General features: G+C 42.6%; 1 long non-coding RNA gene across 1 annotated transcript; it reads right to left on the reverse strand.

Annotated features, from left to right (window-relative positions):
• Positions 1 to 1,416: 1,416 nt before the first annotated feature.
• LOC131824105 (uncharacterized) lies at positions 1,417 to 18,628 on the reverse strand. The gene is made up of 5 exons (XR_009350753.1): positions 18,388 to 18,628; positions 17,439 to 17,536; positions 10,211 to 10,341; positions 8,569 to 8,645; positions 1,417 to 1,655 (listed from the first exon to the last, which is right to left on the reverse strand). It is a non-coding gene; the product is annotated as an uncharacterized LOC131824105 (long non-coding RNA).
• Between the last annotated feature and the right edge of the window lie 2,264 nt (positions 18,629 to 20,892).

The following is a 20,892-nucleotide window of genomic DNA, read 5'->3' on the forward strand; positions in this document are numbered from 1 at the left end:
AAATGAGCCTTATTTAATTCTTCCATGATAGAAGGTTCCCAACTGAGGAACAGCTCTCCTCAGAAAACTTGGGGTCTTCCTAGACTCCTCATCAGAAATAAGCAGTCGTTCCAAAAGTTGCCCTTAAATTACGGAGCCCAGAGGACTCACATCTCCCCACAAAAGCATTTATAACCCAATTTCCATTTTGAACCAAACTTTTTGGAAGCTCACTCACTCATGTGACAAGGTTCTCACAAGAAAAGACACTGTGCCTTGAGCACTTATTAATATTCATCATTATTTCTAAATGAAGACCAAAATGAGATGATGTTGTCAGGCTTATAAAAATGCATTATGAAAAGTCACCAAATATTGCTCTGCAGAGGATATGCCTCAAGCTTTAAAGATATAGTCAGAATAGGGACGCCTGGGTGGCTCAGTTGGTTAAGCAGCTGCCTTCGGCTCAGGTCATGATCCCAGCGTCCTGGGATCGAGTCCCGCATCGGGCTCCTTGCTCAGCAGGGAGCCTGCTTCTCCCTCTGCCTACCATTCTGTCCGCCTGTACTCGCTCTCTCTCCCTCTCTCTCTCTGACAAATAAATAAATAAAATCTTTAAAAAAAAAAAAAAAAGATATAGTCAGAATATTCTGGTATACCAGAATATTCTGGTATATATCACACTTGAGTTAATCCACAAAGTGAGTAGAATTGCAGGTGAGTATGTGTGTTAAATGAGGCACCATGGATACACTGAGCATAAAGCTTATTTGCAAATCTGGTTTTAATCCCAGTTCCAGCCTTTGTACTCTCTGGGTGAGTTACTGAACTGTTGCAAGCATCAGTTTCCTCAATATCCCTCGTAAGGCTATTTTGAGGATCAAATAGGTTAACCTATGAAATCATACGGCAGAGCACTTGTCTATAAAAAACACTCAGCAAAATGGCAGCCATTGTGAAGTTAAACAAACAAATAAACCAACAACTTTTTCCTTTAATAATTAGAACACCAGGGGCGCCTGGGTGGCTCAGTCTTTGGGTGTCTACCTTTGGCTCAGGTCATGATCCCAGAGTCCTGGGATTGAGCCCGAGTTGGGCTCCCTGCTCGGCAGGAAGACTGCTTCTCCCTCTCCCACTCCCCCTGCTTGTGTTCCCTCTCTTGCTGTCTCTCTCTCTGTCAAATAAATCAAATTTTAAGAAAGAAGAAGAAGAAGGAGGAGGAAGAGGCGGTGGGGGAAGGAGAGGGGGGAGGGGGAGAAGAATTAGAAAACCATAAGTGCACTGGATCCCTTGGCTTGAACATGTCTAAGTGAATGGAATCTGGGAAAAGCTACCCTATCACATTGCGAAAGGAGTGTTTCATCGTGCATATAGTCTGCAGTAGACGAGTAAGTTATACCTCTAAGGAACTGTTTTGAAAAGCCATCCATGCATACAGACAGTACAGAGTTCTTTAAGAAAAAAAACTGGAGCAAATATTCTCGCATCTTCCATCGAAACTGAGCGAAGTGTGGAGACGTTATATAAGCATAAAGGAGTAGGGATGATGGATGCTCTTCCAGCCAGAAGGGGGAAAACACAGAGGGATGTTGTGGATGGTGACATCCTTTCCAAATGACAGTCCCGGTTTCCTATAGTATGCTGCTGTAATATAAATGCAGAGGACATCTTGGAGCCTAGTAAATCAAAAATACATTTGAACCTTATTGATTAAATAAAAAAATCAAATCAGTCTTCTGCTGAAACCTATTTGCAGTTACAGGATATTACCTGAATTTTGACACCATGGGGGGGAAAAATGTTAGCTAAAGACAGGAGGCTAGAGTTTAGAAGGTCCTAGACTTTCAGATTTACTTGACTCAACCTTCTCGAAGTTTAACATCACATCCTACCTAACCAATAAAGTGGACTGGGACCAAAGGACATCTTATATTGTCCTTTTTCTCAAGGGCCCCTCATAATTTTGTAGGCTCTGATAAGGATTTCATTTTTGGTTGCCTTCATTGGGGAGGGAGTACAAGGTGATCAGATGGGGTAAAGGGGAAGACGCCAAGAAATCTACTCCCCCGGGACGCCTGGGTGGCTCAGTTGGTTAAGCGGCTGCCTTCGGCTCAGGTCATGATCCCAGCATCCTGGGATTGAGTCCCACATCAGGCTCCTTGCTTGGCAGGGAGGCTGCTTCTTCCTCTGTCTCTGCCTGCCACTCTGTCTGCTTGTGCTTGCTCTTGCTTCTCTCTCTGTGACAAATACATAAATAAAATCTAAAAAAAAAAAAAAGAAAGACATCTACTCCCCCTTATCCACAAAGCATGAAGGGGAAGAGGCGTCTGGTCTCTTTTTTGTTCCAGATAATTGACCTTACCCTTCTGATGATTAATGACCTGAGATCTCCTTCGAGCCCTATAATTTTGTAATTCCAAGAATAAAGTCTCTCTCTAGCTATCAAGGCAATTAAGGTAAGGATCACACCCGGGCCAAAGTGAGATTACGGCCAGAGTCATCTAGATAATTACCGTCATCCTCTCCTTCCCTTTGGCATTGGAGGCCTGGCATGTTTCATCGAAAGAAAGGCCCCCTTGAGTGAGTGAACGGATAGTCGGTTGGGTTCACTGAGAACTGCAGATGCTCCAGGCATCACAGTCAACGCTGGCGGACATGGTGTCTGTCCTGCAGCACGGGGGAAGTGCGGACATAGCTGGGCCACACACAGTAGAGAGTCTTACTGGTTTGGGCAATCTCAGTGATAATGACAAGTAACAGGAAGGCTCTGAACAAAGAAGTTATTCCCAAAACCAGTGGAATAAGTTGCCCTGGCACATAAGGAGAAGCACAGTAGGCACCTAGGAAAATCATGAAGCTACAGACGCTTTTGTTCAGCAACAGCTTACAACACTTCTTAGTTTTCCCCTCTCTCCTTGTGAGCTCTTCCCCTTCCTTATAAGCATCTCTTCTCCCCACCAGCTCACCCTGAATCCCAGCTCTTGTCTTTTGCCCTACGAGGAACTTGGGCCGTGGACCCTCGTTTCTCAGATGGGCCCCTACTCTGTCCTGTGATTGCCCAGGGTATAGGAAATGAGCAGCATCCTTGGGTGACCTGGGTGGTGTATAAAAACCCCTCCTTGAAAAGTGACATTAAATAAAGATGCTATTTTAGGCACAAGGTGGGACCCACAGTTGTGAGTGCATTTACTGAGCATCTACGATGTGCTGAAGTTTTAGAAATAACTGTGGCCCATTCCCTTTAACTGCAGTCTGGTAGAGGCCAGTGAGGAAAACTGTTGACTTTCTCACACCTCGGGGTGGCTGCTTTTTTGTTCTAAGCATGAGGAAGAAAGTGGTAAAGACAGGAAGTCTAAATAATTGATTTTTGGGGTTGCTTTCTGGGCTACAAGAGATGGGTGACTTCAAAGACAGTGGACCCTTGTTTGAAATTTTCTGAGACAACTCTTGAGAATTGGAAAACCTGCTTTTCCTGTCATTTGTTGAATTTGAGGAAGCGGGACCAGCCCATTCTGTGTAGCCAGACTGGGTTCGTTTAGAAGGAAGAAAGGTGGGGCACCTGGGTGGCTCAGTGGGTTGAGCCTCTGTCTTCGGCTCAGGTCATGATCCCAGGGTCCTGGGATCTAGCCCCGCATCAGGCTCTCTGCTCAGCAGGGAGCCTGCTTCCCCCTCTCTCTCTGCCTGCCTCTCTGCCTACTTGTGATCTCTGTCTGTCAAATAAATAATAAATAAAATCTTAAAAGAAAAAGAAGGAAGAAAAACCTCCCCATAGCTGTTGTGTATCAAATGTGGCCCCAACTAGAGGCCAACCATTCCACGGGAGCTCAGACCCACCCTGGCTGGCCACACCCCACTGAAGTGTGCACTGTGTACCCTACTTGTGCTGCATCACAGTCTTTTCTGATGCCCTCATGGCCCATGGAAGGTGTAGACCAAAAGTGTGCATAAGGCTAATGCCCTGGGGGTCATTTTTCAACCAATGGGGTAGTGGAGCCTGTGGCTGATTCTTCTAGCCTGCCTTCCTTTAGACCGACAACTCTGGGCAGCATTTCATGTGCTTTTCCAGAGGGCCTGGTGGAATGGAGCTTCTGACACTTCACCCCAGCAATGGTAGTTTCAGTAATGCACAGTTATCCTGGCTTTCTAACGCCTACTTCCTTACTCTTTGCTCTCTGGAATTCTCCCAATAGATTAATTTACACTCAAGTCCCTGCCTTAGGGGTTCCCAAAGAAAGAAATGAAGGGAGCAGCATTTTCTGATGATACTCTGTCTAGTGTTTGGACTGTAAGTGTCCTTCAATTACTTTGACTCATTAAAGTTATGCTATACCTTGTTTTATTAAAGTAAGAAATGTAAATATTTTTTAAAGATTTTATTTTTTATTTGACACACAGAGATCACAAATAGGCAAAGAGGCAGGCAGAGAGAGAGGGGGAGGGAAGCAGGTTCCCTGCTTAGCAGAGAGCCCAATGTGGGGCTCGATCCCAGGACCCTGACATCATGACCTGGGCCAAAGGCAGAGGCTCAACCCACTGAGCCACCCAGGTGCCCCAAGAAATGTGAATTTTTAAACAACTAATAAATAAGTTTAAAATGCCAGCAAGTAACATAGGAGAAAAGCCTTCAAGAAGGCATAATGAAAATGAAAATTTAAGTTGGAGAAGGATTCATTAAGATGCTTATATAATTGTTTAAAGTCATACATCTCATGTCATTGATGGCTACATATATTTGTGGCTGAAGGGCAAATTCTGGATTTGTGTTGGTAGGTACCTGGGGAGATAAACTAGAAAATGGGGTCTCTGAGGGTTTAACAGAAGATTTCAACTGTATCTATAACTTCTGTCCTATATTTTATTTTTTTATCTTTATTTATTTTAAAAAATTTTGTTGTTAAGTAATCTCTATACCCAACGTGGGGCTTGAACTCACAACCCCAAGATTTAGAGTCACAGGCTTACTGGCTGAGCCAGACAGGCGCCCCTGACATATATTTTAAAGAAAATATTCAAAGAAAACCTTACAAAACGTTAATTTATTCATTTGGGTTAGAAAGTATGAAGGCATTTGTCATATGTTTCTGTACCACACATTTAAAATGTTTCCCAATTTCAAAAGTAAAAGCCATTTTAAATGTTCTAATAAAATCCAGCGAATTCAAAGCCTTGAAAAAGAACAGATGACCTACAGAAACTCAGTCCCAAACCATAATAGTTATCGCCAATTTGAAATATCTTCTTCCAGATGTTTTTTTTCTAACTTAATATCATTGACTTGAAATGCAACTTTGAGTCTTGCTGTCCTCAGGACCTCAGGACTTCTATTGTTGACTATGGTAATCAGGGAGGAAGTACTGACAGAGAAATTTTAAAAATACATTAATTTTTTCCCCAGAAAATGTGAGATTAGCACTATGAGTTTAAATATGGGGTGTGACATTTCATGGTCATACAGACTCTAGATGGCTACATACCCAATCCAGAATTTTTATCGGGATTAAATCAAGTTCAACCATATTTCTATCTTTCCTCTCTCATCCATCTATAAAAACTATCACATTCAAGCTTTGTTCTAGCTGCTATAAGAACTTCCAGTTACTGGGGTTTTTTTTTTTCTTTTTCTTTTTATGATCACAAATAGCCTTCACCGGGGCACCTGGGTGGCTCAGTGGGTTAAAGCCTCTGCCTTCGGCTCAGGTCATCATCCCAGGGTCCTGGGATCGAGCCCTGCATCGGGCTCTCTGCTCGGCAGGGAGCCTGCTTCCTCCTCTCTCTCTCTGCCTGCCTCTCTGCCTACTTGTGATCTCTGTATGTCAAATAAATAAATAAAAAGAAAAAAAAAACAAATAGCCTTCATCAAATTTGCAAACTAAACCTACAGTTTGGAATCTCGTGCATGGCTGCAACTTGGTATTATTTAGTATTATTTTTATTAATACACATGTTGGGAGACAAGAGAACATTTTGATAAATACTCATGAAATGTGCCAGATCGATGCGTATTTTGAGTATCTATTTGCACAAAGCAATAACGTGAACATATGGGCTCACAAGTTCTGAAGCCTGATACTGTTAGATAGATGGATGCTGGTAATTTATCATGTGCCGCTAGAAGCAGAGAGATGAATTGTAAAACCCTATAATGGCTCTGGCGTCCAGGCAACAGACCTTTCTGGCCTTTCTCTCTTTGCCCTCAGACTCATCAGCATCTCAAAGTAGAATTCAAGGATGAAGTCAATGTGAAACTTTCTAAGTTTTCAGAAAGAGCCCAAGGGCTTGGTTATAAACAGAAATAAATACAAATTGCGGTAGGGATAAAACCACAGTTCGTTTTCCTCTGAGGCTTTTTAAAGGGACCTACAGCTTTGCATCCTGCAACACTTTCTCTTTCTTCCTCTCCTCCCCATGCCCTGACCAGGGAGCCAGGAAGACTAGCTTCTAATGGCCGAGGGGATCTGGCAGGGAGCGCGTGTTAAAGCTGTGGGAGTGATTTGAAAACTCTTGACTCCTTCAGACCCGCCAGCGCCAGAAGCTATAAATAGGAATCCTTGGCAAGAGGGGAAGAAGGGACAGACCTCTGAATGCTCTTGAGCAAGAGGGAGAGAGCAGGAATATCTTAAATATTTTGGTGCAAAAGCCGCTTCATTCCTTTACAGCAGAGCTGCTTGGACTTATGGGAGAACATTGATCTGAGCAGGACTCAGAGCTGAGAAATTCTGCTGCAGTGGCTGCTGGGGACCTGATGGGATTTCAAAAAATCCCTCTTTGGGGGGAAAAGTAGACAACCCTTTTTATTTTGGGGATGTCTATTAGGGACTGAATTATGCCCCTACCCCAATGTGTATAGTGGATACTTCCACCCCCAATGGGAGATGGGGCCTTTCAAGAGGTCATTAGTGTTAGATGAGCTCCTAAGGGCGAGACCTTTATAAGAAGAGGAAAAGACACCAGAGAACCTGGAGCACCAGGAAAAGGCCATGGGAAGACACAAGAAGGCAGTGGTCTGCAAGGTGGAAGGCCAGGCCTCATCAGAATCCAAGCCCCTCTACGACTTGATCTTGGACTTCTAGCCTCCAGAACTGGGAGGAAACAATCTCTGCTAGGCAAGCCACCCAGTATCTGGTGTTCAGTCATGGCAGCCCGAGGGGATGTAGACAATGTGGCTTAACACTGGGAGACAGATTTCATTTTGCTTGGGTCTATGAAAGGCACCAGATACATACCAAAGTCTGAGCAGTAGCAGACTGGTTAAGAGAATTGGCCACCGGACTCCCACGGGCCTTGTTCAAATCCCAGTTGATCACTTACTAGGTGTGTGACCTCCAGCAAATGACTGTCACTCAGTAGGGGACCAATAATAGTTTATAGTGCAAAATGACATATCAGATAAAACAATCTCTAGTATGCAAAATCTATAAAGAACTTATCAAACTCAACACCCAAAGAACAAATAATCCAATAAAGAAATGCACAGAAGACAGGAACAGACATTTCTCCAAAGAAGACATCCAAATGGCCAACAGACACATGAAAAAGTGCTTCACATCATTCAGCATCAGGGAAACACAAATCAAAACCACAGGGGAACCTATGATTGATATATATATATATATCTCACATCTTCTGTACCCATCCATCTTTGATGGACATCTAGGTTCTTTCCATAGTTAAGGCTTTTGTGGACATTGCTGCTATAAACATTGGGGTGCATGTGCCCCTTTGGATCTCTACATTTGTATCTTTAGGGCAAATACCCAGTAGTGCAATTGCTGGGTCATAGGATAGTTCTATTTTCAACTTTTTGAGGAACCTCCATGCTGTTTTCCAAAGTGGCTGCACCAGTTTGCATTCTCACCAACAGTGTAGGAGGGTTCCCCTTTCTCCACATTCTCTCCAGCATCTGTCATTTCCTGACCTGTTAATTTTAGCCATTCTGACTGGTGTGAGGTGGTGTCTCACTGTGGTTTTGATTTGTATTTCCCTGATATATATATATATATATCACATCTTCTGTATCCATCCATATATCACATCTTCTGTATCTTTTGATGGCTGCATATATATATATATAATGGAATACTATGCAGCCATTAAAAGAAATGAGATCTAGCCATTGCAACAACATGGATGGAACTAGGGGGTATTATGCTTAGAGAAATAAGTCAATCAGAGAAAGACAATTATCATATGAGCTCTCTGATATGAGGAATTTGAGAGGCAGGGTAGGGGGTCGCTGGGGGAAGGAAGGGAAAAGTGAAACAAGATGGGATCGGGAAGGAGACAAACTGTAAGAGACTCTTAATCTCACAAAACAAACTGAGGGTTGCTGGAGGGAGAGGGGTGGGAGAAGGGGGGGTGGGGGTTATGGACATTGGGGAGGGTATGTGCTATGGTGAGTGCTGTGAAGTGTGTAAACCTGGCGATTCACAGACCTGTACCCCTGGGGCTAATAATACATTATGTGTTAATAAAAAAGTAGTTTATAGTGCAAGATTGTTGTGAGGCTAAGTCCTCTAAGGCATGTGGGGTGCTCTGCTAGCTCTCACCCCCAGGCCAGGGCCTCATGTGTGCAGAGTAGGTTCCGCTCACCGGGGACTTGCATAATCATCATTCCACTGGATTTTTAGAGCAATCTTATGAGATTCGTTGGGAAGGCAATACGACACCTATTTGAGAGAAGACAAAACCTAAATTCAGAGAGGCCAAGAAACCTGACCAAGCCCAAATTTCTAAGAAATCTGATAAATCAAGGAGAGCTAGGCTTCAAATGAAGGTCTCCGGACTCCCAGTTCAGTGCTCTCCTCGCTAAATTTGCCGCCTGAATTCCTCTTTTGCTCCCTCATTTCCTCCCCTCTTATCTTCTTTTCTCCTCACCAAATACGAATTAAGTTTCTCTCATGTTCCGGGCACTTCCCTGTCTTCTCCCGGACTCCTTTGTCTCTTTATTCATTTTGGCCTGGATGTGTATGTGTGCGGGCGAGCCTGGGAGTGCGCCTGCGTGCCCACGCTCCAGCGTCCCGGGCTGTCCATCTCACTGGAGATGACCCTCTGCCCTGTGTCTCTTCTCCTTCCTTACCTGCCAGTTTTTTTAGCTCAAAGAAGTCAGCACTCGGCTTTCAAGGGCATATTATAAATAGAGCCTTAACAGCCAGCTCTCTTTCCTTATCTGAAAACTGACACCAAGCACCGGCAACCGGGACAAAAAGAAAGAGAACAGGGTCAGTGGCGAAGCAGATAATCAATATCTTTAAGTGACACGAGAGCGAAGAATCCCAAAGGGGAGGTGGGAAGAGACCGGAAAATGACAGCCTGAGAAAGCCTGCTGGGCTTCTCCGGGGCGTGAGGGGTGGGGCACTGCTTCAAACAGCAGGTTCCATATTACATTGATGTTTTAATTAAAAAATATAGTTGGTTTTATTCAGTGATTTATGAATTGGGTGGCATGGGCCTCCCGTCTAACAGATAGAAGGGTGCTCCCCATTTTGTAATTTTTGTATTTGGAATAAAACAAAAACAAAACAAAACAAAAATCTCTTTTCCTGCCAGTACAAATGACCAAAATGAAAACTCTGCAGAGTCTTGACCCCTAAAGCTGGGTAGGACTTGTATCAGGTCCCAACAGGACAGGAAGAGAGTTCTGAATTGTGAGGTGAGATCATGAAGTTCTGGCTATTTGGGATGTGAATTCTGAAAGCAGAGAAACGCTTTAATGCAGAGTCTTAAGAAGAGAAGCAGGGCCGGGCAGTTAGAAGGAGTCAGAGTTGGAAAGGTTTGCATAGAGTATAAAAAGACCATCAAATTCAACCCCTCTCTTTTACAGATGAGGTGGCTAAGGCGTAAAGAGAAGTCCCTGGCACAAGGGCTAATAATCTTAACCAAACAAGCTCCACCCAGCACAATGCCCCGAACGTGGGAGGATGGAATGAAAGACCAGGGACTCTCCAAGAGGTCATCTTTTATGTCTAATATAGAGGATTGAAATGTGCCTTTAGGGGCGCCTGGGTGGCTCGGTGGGTTAAGCCGCTGCCTTCGGATTAGGTCATGATCTCAGGGTCCTGGGATCGAGCCCTGCATCGGGCTCTCTGCTCAGCAGGGAGCCTGCTTGCCTCTCTCTCTCTCTCTCTCTGCCTGCCTCTCTGCCTACTTGTGATCTCTCTCTGTCAAATAAATAAATAAAATCTTAAAAAATAATAATAAAAATGAAATGTGCCTTTAGGAGGCTGGGACTGACCCCAGGGCACTGGCTCAACGATCCTGAAGGAAGAGACTAGAAAGGCTGCAGGAACACGAAAGCAGACTCCTCTTGCTGTTCCAGGTGGCTTCTGTGAATTCAAGGTTCTTCGGGTAGGTCCTTCTGAAGACCTGAAGTAGTGGGTTGGACAGGAAGGGATGTGGATGATCTTGAAGTAGCTGTTGGCTTCTGTACAAATAAAAAAATGCCTCTCTAGGGAATAGAGGTGTTTTTGTTTTTTTTTTTTAAGATTTATTTATTTATTTATTTGAGAGAGAGAAGAGAGAGTATGTGTGAGCTTGGGGAGTGGCAGAGGGAGAGGGAGAGAGGAAACAGGCCCCCTGCTGAGCCCGGAGCCTGACATGGGGTTCAATCTCCTGACCAGGAGATCATGACCTGAGTCAAAGCCAAGAGTCGGACACAGCCAGCTGAGCCACACAGGCGCCCCTGGGGAATAAAGCTTTTATCCAACCTACACAAAAAACTACCCAAAAGGGATGGTGATCCTCATCCAAAGAACTAATCTTGACTCTGATCCACACACCCTGATCATTAGCCTGATCAACCTAATCCTTTCTTTGACCCTTACCCTAAACTTGTCTCTGATCTTCACCATGTCTCTGAGCCCTCATCAAGACCCTTACCCTGATTTTGAGCCTCACATGGAATGAGACCCTCAACCTGACTTTGACTCTGGTTTTCACTCTGATAGAACATGACCTAGTCCTTGCCCCTGTCCTAACACTACCTTGACTTTTAGTCTGATGCTTGCCAACATTTTGGTCCTGACTCTGACATTGACATGGACTGACTCTCACCTTTACCCTTACATTGAACTTGTCCTCTATGTAGATTCTGACTCGGAAACTGATCCTAATCTTGATCCTGAACACTACCTTATCCTGACTTTCACCCTGACCTTCACCCTCACCATGGATCCCTGTTCCTGACTAGAGTCCTCACACTGACACTGACCCTTATTCTGGTGATGATTCTAAACCTTTTCCTCACACCCCCTCTGAATCTGATCATAATCCTCACCCTGATACTCACAAAGACTCAGATCCTGAACTTGACCCTCACCAAGATCCTAACCCTGACCTTGACTCAGACACTCAACAAAACTCTCTTCCTGAATGAACTCTGACCCTTAACTTGAATGTCACACTGACTCCTACCATAACTCCAAGTCTAATTCTGAATTTGATGCTGAATAAACTCCTGACCTTGCACTTGGCTCTCACTCTTACCCTACCTTCATCCTGGACTTCACCTCATTTTGTCTTTGAAACTTGCTTTGAATACACTTATCTAACCTGGACACTGACCTTCATTTTGAGCCTGACTCTTACCTTCATCCTACCAAGACTCTTACCTTAATTCAAATCCTTAAACTCACCCTAACTCTGACACTGACTTTCATTCTCACTTTGACCCTGATTTTGACCCATACCCTTACCATGACCCTCATTCTGCCTTTCACAGTGATTGTGAACCTGACCCTGAATCTTACCCTCACTTTACCCTGACTCTGACTGTCCATCAACCTAATCTTTACTTTGAAATACTAACCCCGACTCTGACCGTCAACTTAATCTTTCTTTGAAAACCTCACTCTGAATCTCTCCCTACTCTTAACTCTAATTGAAACAATGGCATTGTCACTGACCCTTATCTTTTCATATAACTTGACTCTGACCATAACCCTCACACACATTCTGACCCTGACCTTTACCTTGGTCCTTACATCCTATTACTGGTATCCTAATCCCCCTTTTCTGAATTTATACTAAACCTTATAATATACTAAACCTTATCCTTACCCTTCTCCTAATCCTAAGTCTCACACTGCCCTTATCCCAAAAGTTGACCTGATGCTGACCTTCAACCTGACCTTCACTATCACCCTCATCTTCCTATTCTCCATGATCATCTCCCCAAACTGACTCTGATGTCACTCTAACCCTGGCTCTGACCTTCCCACCCCTGAGCCTTACACAAACTTGATTCTCAACTTGCCCCCACCTTTCACCTCACCCTAATTATCACCCTACTTCAAAAACCTTGAACCAATGATCCTGAAGCAGACCCTGACCTAGACACTACTCTTAAACTGACTCAGATCCTGAACCTGATCCCAAGCCTTACCTGATCCTCACCTTTACTCTGATTTGCACCATGTTCTCAAGCTGACAGTGTCTATGAATACCATCAGACCAGCGCTTACTCTGACCCATTACTTCTCTCTGTGACTTGCCCTTGACCCTTACTCTGACTTAATGCTTAACCCTGATCCTCTCCCTGAATTCTTATTCTCACAGTGTCTATAGCCTTGACCCTTATCCACATTGTACACAGAACCTTCCCTTCCTTAAACAGACATAGTAAATCTGTATTTGACCCTGACCTTCAGTCTCATTCTGATCTTACCCTGACTTTGACCCTAACATTGATATTTACCCTGATCCAGACCCTCACTGTGACTATGCACTTGACTTTTACCCTCACTTTAGTCTGAATCTCATCCTTACATTCACCTGACTCTGATGCCTTGTCTGAACTTGGTTCCAACTTCACTTTTGTCCTTAACTTAACTTAAACCTCACCCTAACTCCGAAGAGTAACCTGATCATGATTTTCACCCTGACACTCACATTATCCTGACCCTCACATGATGCTAATCCTGACCTCCTGTGACCCTGAAATTGATTTTACCTTGACTGTCACCTGGATTATGAACTACATGTTAACCTTTCCTGCAATTTATTCTGACCATATTCCTTAATTTGACCCTCGCCCTAAATGTGACCCTCATCTTGAGACTGACTGGACTCTAGCTAAACCTGACCCTGGACATCACCATGAGCCAACTCTCACCTTCACCCTAAACCTATCCTTCACCCTATGCCTGAGGCTGGCCCTCACAATGATGCAGACCCTTATGCTGTCTCTGACCCTCACTATTACCATGACTTTGACCTTGACCTAGAAGCTTACTTTCAGGACTGAATTTGAACCTGAAACTCAACTGACCCCAAATTGCACCATTAGCCTGATCCTATCCCTCACCATAATCTTCTCATTGACTCTAACCTGCATCCTTAACCTTGTTCTGACCCTCACCATCTCTATGACTTTTCACATGACCCTGACCCTCACTGTAACTCTAACCCTTACCATGATCCTGATATTGGCCCTTATTCAACATCAACCTTATTCAGATTTAGATCCTCACCCTCACCTTGTCTCTGACCCTGCACTTGACCTTAGAAACTGGAATTTCAATTCAACTTTAACTTCAATTCAATATGATCATCACCCTGTTGTGGTCCTGATGCTCACCCTCATACCAAATCTGACTCTCATTTCTACCTTGACACTCACCCAGATAGTGACCTTCACCTCTGCCCCGTCTTGAGACTGACCCTGACCCTTAATACTATCATACCTTCTGATTATGTATCCTACTTTGAGTCTTACCTTGACCCACATTATTATCCTGCTCTTAACCTTGACTGTGAAGCTGACATTACACTGACCCTTACCACAGTTGTCCTTAACTGTGACTATCCCTGAATCAAACTTCATATCTGATTCTCACTCTGATCCTAATGCTCATCTTTACCTTTTTCATGACCCTTATCCTCAATGTGACATTGACTTTGACGTCACCCTGACACTATCTCTGACTTCCTTACACCTCAAACATTACACTGTCTCTGATGATCAGCCTGACCCTAACCCTGTTCATTATTCTGAAACTGACCAACACCCTGACTTTGACATTTATGCTACTCTCACCCTGACCTTGACCCTCATCCTATGTGACCCTAATTCTCAACATGACCCTAATCCTGATCATACCTTGATTCTTACCTCACACTTACACTGAATCTGATTAGAATTCTCATCCTGACCCAAATCCTCAGGCCATCCTTTCCTTGAACAATGACTATTACCCTGAGCCTCATCTTTACTTCACCTTGACCCTAATGCTGACTTTAACCCTGACCCTGACCTTCATTCATGTTTACCCTCACTCTTAACCTAACCCTCACATGGACCCTCACCTGACTCTGATAATGAATTTGATCCTCAACCTGACCCTCACTATGACCATCACCTTGACACTGATCTTTAAATCTATACCCCCTCACTTGACCCTGCAGCAGACCTTCTTTTCTGCTTCATCCTGACACTAATCCCCTCACAGACCCAGACCCTCAACTTAATCCTAACATACACTCTGACCCATATGTTTAAAAAAAAAAAAATTTAGTTTTAGGTAATCTGTACACCCAATGTGGGCCTCAAACCCACACCCTGAGATGAAGAGTCATACACTCCAACTAAGCCAGCCAAGCACTCCTCACTCTGCCTCCCATCTTGATCCCATCACTGATTCAGACATCCACCATGATCCTAAAGTACACTGTCATCATGACCCTCACCTTTAGTTTCACCCTATGACTCTTGCTCTGACCTTCAACATGATTCTGACCCTCATAATGGTTCTTATAATGGTTTTGACCTTAAAAATGACCTAAGTATTCCAAGTTGAGTTTAAACATGAACTCTTGTATATTTACATGCAGTTTCAACTAGATTTCTTATAACTAGCAAAAAGAACATACTTTAAAAATCTATACATAATTCCAAACTTGCCTTATACTTATATGCACATCTTTAAACATGCTTCTTTGACTGGTATTAATATGGTCTACATCAAAGTAAGAAAGGCATTTGAGGAGAACATGTTCTCACTGATTTGCCTCAGATAAAGCATGGGTTAATTCTAGCAGTCAGTACAAAATTTCTGTAGATATTGATGTCTGATTTTTTCTTTACTGCTAGTTGGTCCAAGCAAATATGATTTCTAAGGATATTTGTTTTAACTCACAATAAGAAGTTACTGTGTACAGAACAATGTGTAAATCTGTACTCATTTTCACATATATGGCTTGGATTCCTCTTCTTCTAACTCACAGGAAGAAAATGCCGTGAATGTGCACATGAATGCTAATAAGTGGTTCTGAAGTGTTCTTGGTCATACCTTACATACATCTCTACGTAGGCAAACAGAAGTAGAATTGAAAAAAAATCTGTATTAGTGCAAAGATGCTCAGTCTCAGACATTTCTCTTAACAGAAATTCCTTAGCACTTCCTGAAGTAAATGAAGGTGAACCCAGGCATGAATCAATGTGTGCCATTCATCTCCAAGGTACATCCTTACTGTGCCATAGAGCAAATGGGAAAGAATCTAAAAGCAGTGGTGAGAAGAGTTTGTACTAATATAAACAAGCTCAGTCTCAGACATTCCGGACAAAAATAACCCCTTATTGGGGCGCCTGCGTGGCTCAGTGGATTAAAGCCTCTGCCTGCGGCTCAGGGCATAATCCCAGGGTCCTGGAATCGAACCCCACATTGGGCTCTCTGCTTAGCAGGGAGCCTGCTTCCCCCTCTCTCTCTGCCTGCCTCTCTGTCTGCTTATGATCTCTGTTTGTCAAATAAGTAAATAAAATCTTTAAAGAAAAATAACCCTTATTGCTTCTCAGCGTAAAGCAAGATAAACACAAGGACAAAAAATACATTTCCAAACATGCTGTTGTTAAAAGGAGAAAACAGATAAAAATGCACTGCTTATTAAACATAGTTTTAATTGACTCTTTGTTCTTAAAATGTCTGTGGATTAGGAAAATATGCAAATGACTTTGGATAGCAATACATGTACGTTTGTATTTGCCTTCTCAAAGCTTTGATGAAGGTGAAAGAAATGCTCATAAAAAAATTACCTGGTGGTTTTTAACTTTCTGCCCTCTGGGTATGCCTTACATCTACAGAAAAAAAAAAAGAAAAGAATGATTTAAAAAACTATTTGGTGGAAGTAGTTGATTATATTCAGTACAAGTATTGCAGAGAGATACAGGTGTGTGTATAGGTTGGGATTTTATGTTTATTTTCTAACAGTTATGCAGTGTACTCATAATAAATCTAAGATGATATATCATTTAATTTATTATATTGACAATTATATTTTAAAGCTATAGTTTAAGTTATCTCTATGTTTTACATCTGTCTATATATATATATCTTTTTTTAAAAGAAAGGTCTATGCCCAATGTAGGTCTTGAACTCACAATCTTAAGATCAAGGGTCACATACTCTACCAACTGAGTCAGCCAGTTACCCCACATATCCCTATAGATGTTAATGCAGACAATTTGTTACATAAGTAATGTACAAAAGAGTAAAATTAGAATTTGAGCCTTTCGTGTAAAACAACTTATTTTATGCCCAGATCAGTAGAAGTTCCTTTTTGTCACCAACTATTCACTGTTGGTTAATATTAATGCTCAGGCTTGTTGCATATTCTTCAACCATTTTCTTAGCTATTCTCTGGGACACCCTTGCTCTAATTTCATTTACTTAGAGTTAAAAATGCTTTCACAGAGTTAAATTTATCCTTTAGACATAGACAACTTCCAGAAATTAAATCACTTCAGATGACTACCGTGATTGTCCTTACTGGGGATTGTCAGCTCACAAAAAACAGAAGTGCCAAGATTTGTGCTGAGAGTAAATGAGGTTTGAGCTAGTCTACAAATTCGGAACCATTCAGAAACAAAGATGTTTCTAACATTGAAAACCTTATATAAATTGGACATTAAAGAATGTTTAGATGCTATTACCTACAAAAATAGCTTAAATAAAAATAAAAGGTTGGGGTGCCTGGGTGGCTCAGTTGTTAAGTGTCTGCCTTCCACTCGGGTCAGGATCCCAGGGCTCTGGGATGGAGTCCTGCGTCAGGCTCCCTTCTCCAGGGAGAGCCTGCTTCTCCCTCTTCCGCTCTCCCTGCTTGTACTCTCTCTTTCTCTCTGTCAAATAAATAAAATCTTTAAAAATAAATAAATAAAAGGTCAAAGACAAAGTTATAATATGACAGCAATGTTTTAACAGACCACTATGTTAAATAATGTTAATTGAGATAAATACCTTATAATCACACAGGCAAGAACAGTCTTGGAGGAATTCAAAGAGGATGTTACTGTCGGAAAGAAGTCTCTAATTCAGTTTGAGATGCTCACAGCACCTCAGGATGCCTGATTAATCCAGAACATTTGAAAATGGAATTTAACAAAAAATCTTCATGATATTGTCTATTTTAAAAAAGGTAAGTCAGCAACAATATTCAACTAATACTGGTGGTTTTTTCAAACCAAGTCTTACCTGCCAATCACACAATCTTGATAAAATGGTCAAGGTGGGTCATAGAGGGAACCAGGGGCCCCGTGGACAGCTCCAAATGGACAGCATACAGATACTTTCTGCAATGAATTAGAAATATATTCTGCTTATTGCGTATTTATTCTCAGGGTGCATTGAAGTGTTTTACATTGCCATATCAAGCTAGTCCCATACTTGGGGAGGGGTAAATGGCTTGGTTTTGCTTTCTCACCTGGGAAATTCTCACATCTCTAATGACAGAGACATTCATCTTACTAGTACTTTAAGTACTTTTACATAGAAACTTCAATGTCCTTGTCAACCCCAAGTCTTCAAGAAATATCGAAAGACCAGAATTTTGTTTTATTTTTTAAAAGATTTTTATTTATTTGACAGAGAAATAGAGAGCACAAGTAGGGAGAGTGGCAGGCAGAGGGAGAGGGAGAAGCAGGCTCCCTGCTGATCAGGGAGCCCCATGCAGACCTTGATCCCGGCACCCTGGAATCATGACCTGAGCTGAAGGCAGCCGCTTAACCAACTGAGCCACCCAGGTCACCAGAGAGAACAGAATTTTAAAGTAAAATTAACAAAGCTCCCAAAAATCCTTGAACTCCCACCACTCAAAACTACCATCAGCTTCCCAATCTATAAAGTCAACCTTTTCTGCGACTCCCACGTTCCCACTTCCTTTACCCAGGACCCAGTGACGGACTGCAGGTTTTACCCCATCCAGCATCCTTCTGTGATTTAAAATTTTTGGCCTAAGTTCCCCTCCCCCCTGCTCCTCAAAGCGCATGCTCGCTGGCAGGCAGTACGGTAGTTGGCAAAGTTTGCAGAGAGAGGGGTCGCTGCCCCTGCACACTGCTCAGAACCTGGGGCAGTCAGTACTCACTGTTGCTAGGGAAGGCCCGCTGCAGGCTGCCCTGCAGACTGGACTTTGCCCTTTACTGACCTTCGCGGGGGAAAGCCGCCTGGCCATCCATCCAGGACATTCCGATAACTCCAGGTGCCTTGGCTGCCAAACTGCTCTTCAGGAAGGGCGAGTGCAAGGGAGCCATCAGCAACCCTGGGGACACCTGCTGCGGTGGCCGGCGAGCGCAAGGGTGTGCGGGGAGATCTTTAGCACCCCCCTCTTTCCTCAAGAGGAAGAACAACACAGGAAGCAGTGCCGGGGCTGGGATAAACAGCGGATCCCAACTTGGTCCTTCAAGAAAATGCGCTTGCGCTGGGCAGCCCGCGGGCGCGCGCTGAAACCACGGTGCTGAGGACCCGGAGCGCCGGCTCGGCGTCTCCACCTGCTGGTGACGTGGTCGGGATTTTCAGGGTGAACTGAAGTCTGTAGAGCGTTTTTAGAATGGGAACAAATAAAATTGGGTCAGGGCTATCCAAGGGAGTCATAAAGAATAGTTGAGGGATATGCAGAAAGCATTGAGAATTAACAATGATTTGGCGACAGAAGGAACGCCTATGGGTCTGTGCATAAAATAATTCAGTAATTTTTATATGAAAAACATAAATCCTCATTTATTCCTTGGACACATTATTTATGTAACAAACTTTAAAATGATCTGTTGTTATGCATTTATTTGTATGAAGTTGGAGGTTCATTCATTCATACATATTCATAAATAGGTGATAATGTAGTTTCTATGACTTTAAAATACAATATCCTGTGGCGCCTGGGTAGCTCAGTCCTTAAGCATCTGCCTTCTGCTCAGGTCATGATTCCTGGGATCCTGGGATCAAGCCCCACGTGGGGCTCTCTGCTTGGAAGGGATCCTGCTTCTTCCTCTCCATTCCCCCTGTTATGTTCCCTCTCTAGCTGTCTCTCTCTCTGTGTCAAATAAATAAATAAAATCTTTAAAAATTAAAAAAAATACAATATCTTATACATAGACCTGTATATCTCTACAATCCTTATATCCGTATAAAGAACATTTATATTCATTATTATCTTTATTGAATCATCCATACTTTTCCTTTCTATAGAGGTAAAATTCACCCATAAAACAGAAATTTTAAAACCACTCAGCTTTCTTAAAGATAAGCACTTATCTCCCATAACTTTAACTTTTTGAAAAAGCAAAAACAAGGTGTTCTAACTCTGGCCAAGCTGACTCCACAGGGTCTGTGCTCACGTGTGTGTTTGACTTGTCAGTGCCTGTGAGCCAGACTGGGAACATACCTGTGATTGAATAAATTGGGCTTGTTGCTGGTTGCACTGGGAAAGAATGCGGCCATTGGGAACCACAGGGAGTCTCAGTAAGAGAATGTTAGAAAGTACCTATTATAGAACTTGGTCTTTAATCAGGTGATTTTAGGAAGGCCTAAGGAAATGAGGGTTTGCTCTAGATTGAGTGTTGTTAGAAAGTGGGGCCAATTCTATGATTGGGTACTTTGTGGATACACAAACACACACTTAAGTAATTAAAATTTTTTTAAAAAGATTTCATTTATTTGTTTGACAGAGAGAGACACAGCGAGAGAGGAAAGACAAGCAGGGGGAGTGGGAGAGGGAGAAGCAGGCTTCCCACCGAGTGGGAAGCCCCATGCAGGGCTTGATCCCAGGACTCTGGGATCATGACCCAAGCAGAAGGCAGATGATTAATAACTGAGCCACCCAAAAGCCCCTAAAGTTTTTAAAGTATAAAGATTAAAAAAAAATTTTTTTTTTAAAGATTTATTGATTTGTTTGAGAGAGAGAGAGAGCAGGAGCAGAAGGGTCAGTGGGAGAGGGAGAGAGAATCTGAAGCGGACTCCATGCTGAGAGGGCAGAGCCTGACACAGGGCTGGATCCCACGACCCCAAGATCATGACCGAACAGAAACTAAGAGTCGGATGCTCAACTGACTGCACGACCCAGGCACCCCTGAAGTTCTTAACTATAAAGCATAAAATATAGTTTGTCAGTATATTAAGTAAGGCAATATAAATTGCTTTAAATTTACTATGTTGACACACCACCACAACTTTCTAAAATAAAATAGTAGAAAATCAAGTAGAAGCTCTCGGTAATTTTTGTACCCACTATAATCAACTATGTATATTAATCATCTTTAATTGAAAAAAATCATTCTTTTCTTTCTTTTTCTATAGACATAAGTGACACCTAGAGGACAGAAAATTAAAAACCATCCAGGTAATTTCTTGAGCATGAACTCCTATTAACTAAAAATTTTGAGGAGTTAAGTACAAATATACATGTATTATCATCCAGAGGCATTTGCATATGTTAATTCACTGGTATTTTAAGAAACAAGGGGGTCAATTAAAATTATGGTTTGTAAACAGTGTTTTATGTCTTCTTTTTTCCTGCAAGTAAGAATGTGCCTTTGAAAGGAATGCGCTTTGCTGTCCTGATGTTTATTTCAGTTTAAGGAGCAATAAGGACTTATAGAAGGAATGTCAAAGGCTGAGGCAGTTTGCACAAACGTGAATTGTTGGCAATACTACTTCT

This window comes from Mustela lutreola, chromosome 2 (genome assembly GCF_030435805.1).
Source record: "Mustela lutreola isolate mMusLut2 chromosome 2, mMusLut2.pri, whole genome shotgun sequence".
Taxonomy (NCBI): Eukaryota; Metazoa; Chordata; class Mammalia; order Carnivora; family Mustelidae; genus Mustela; species Mustela lutreola.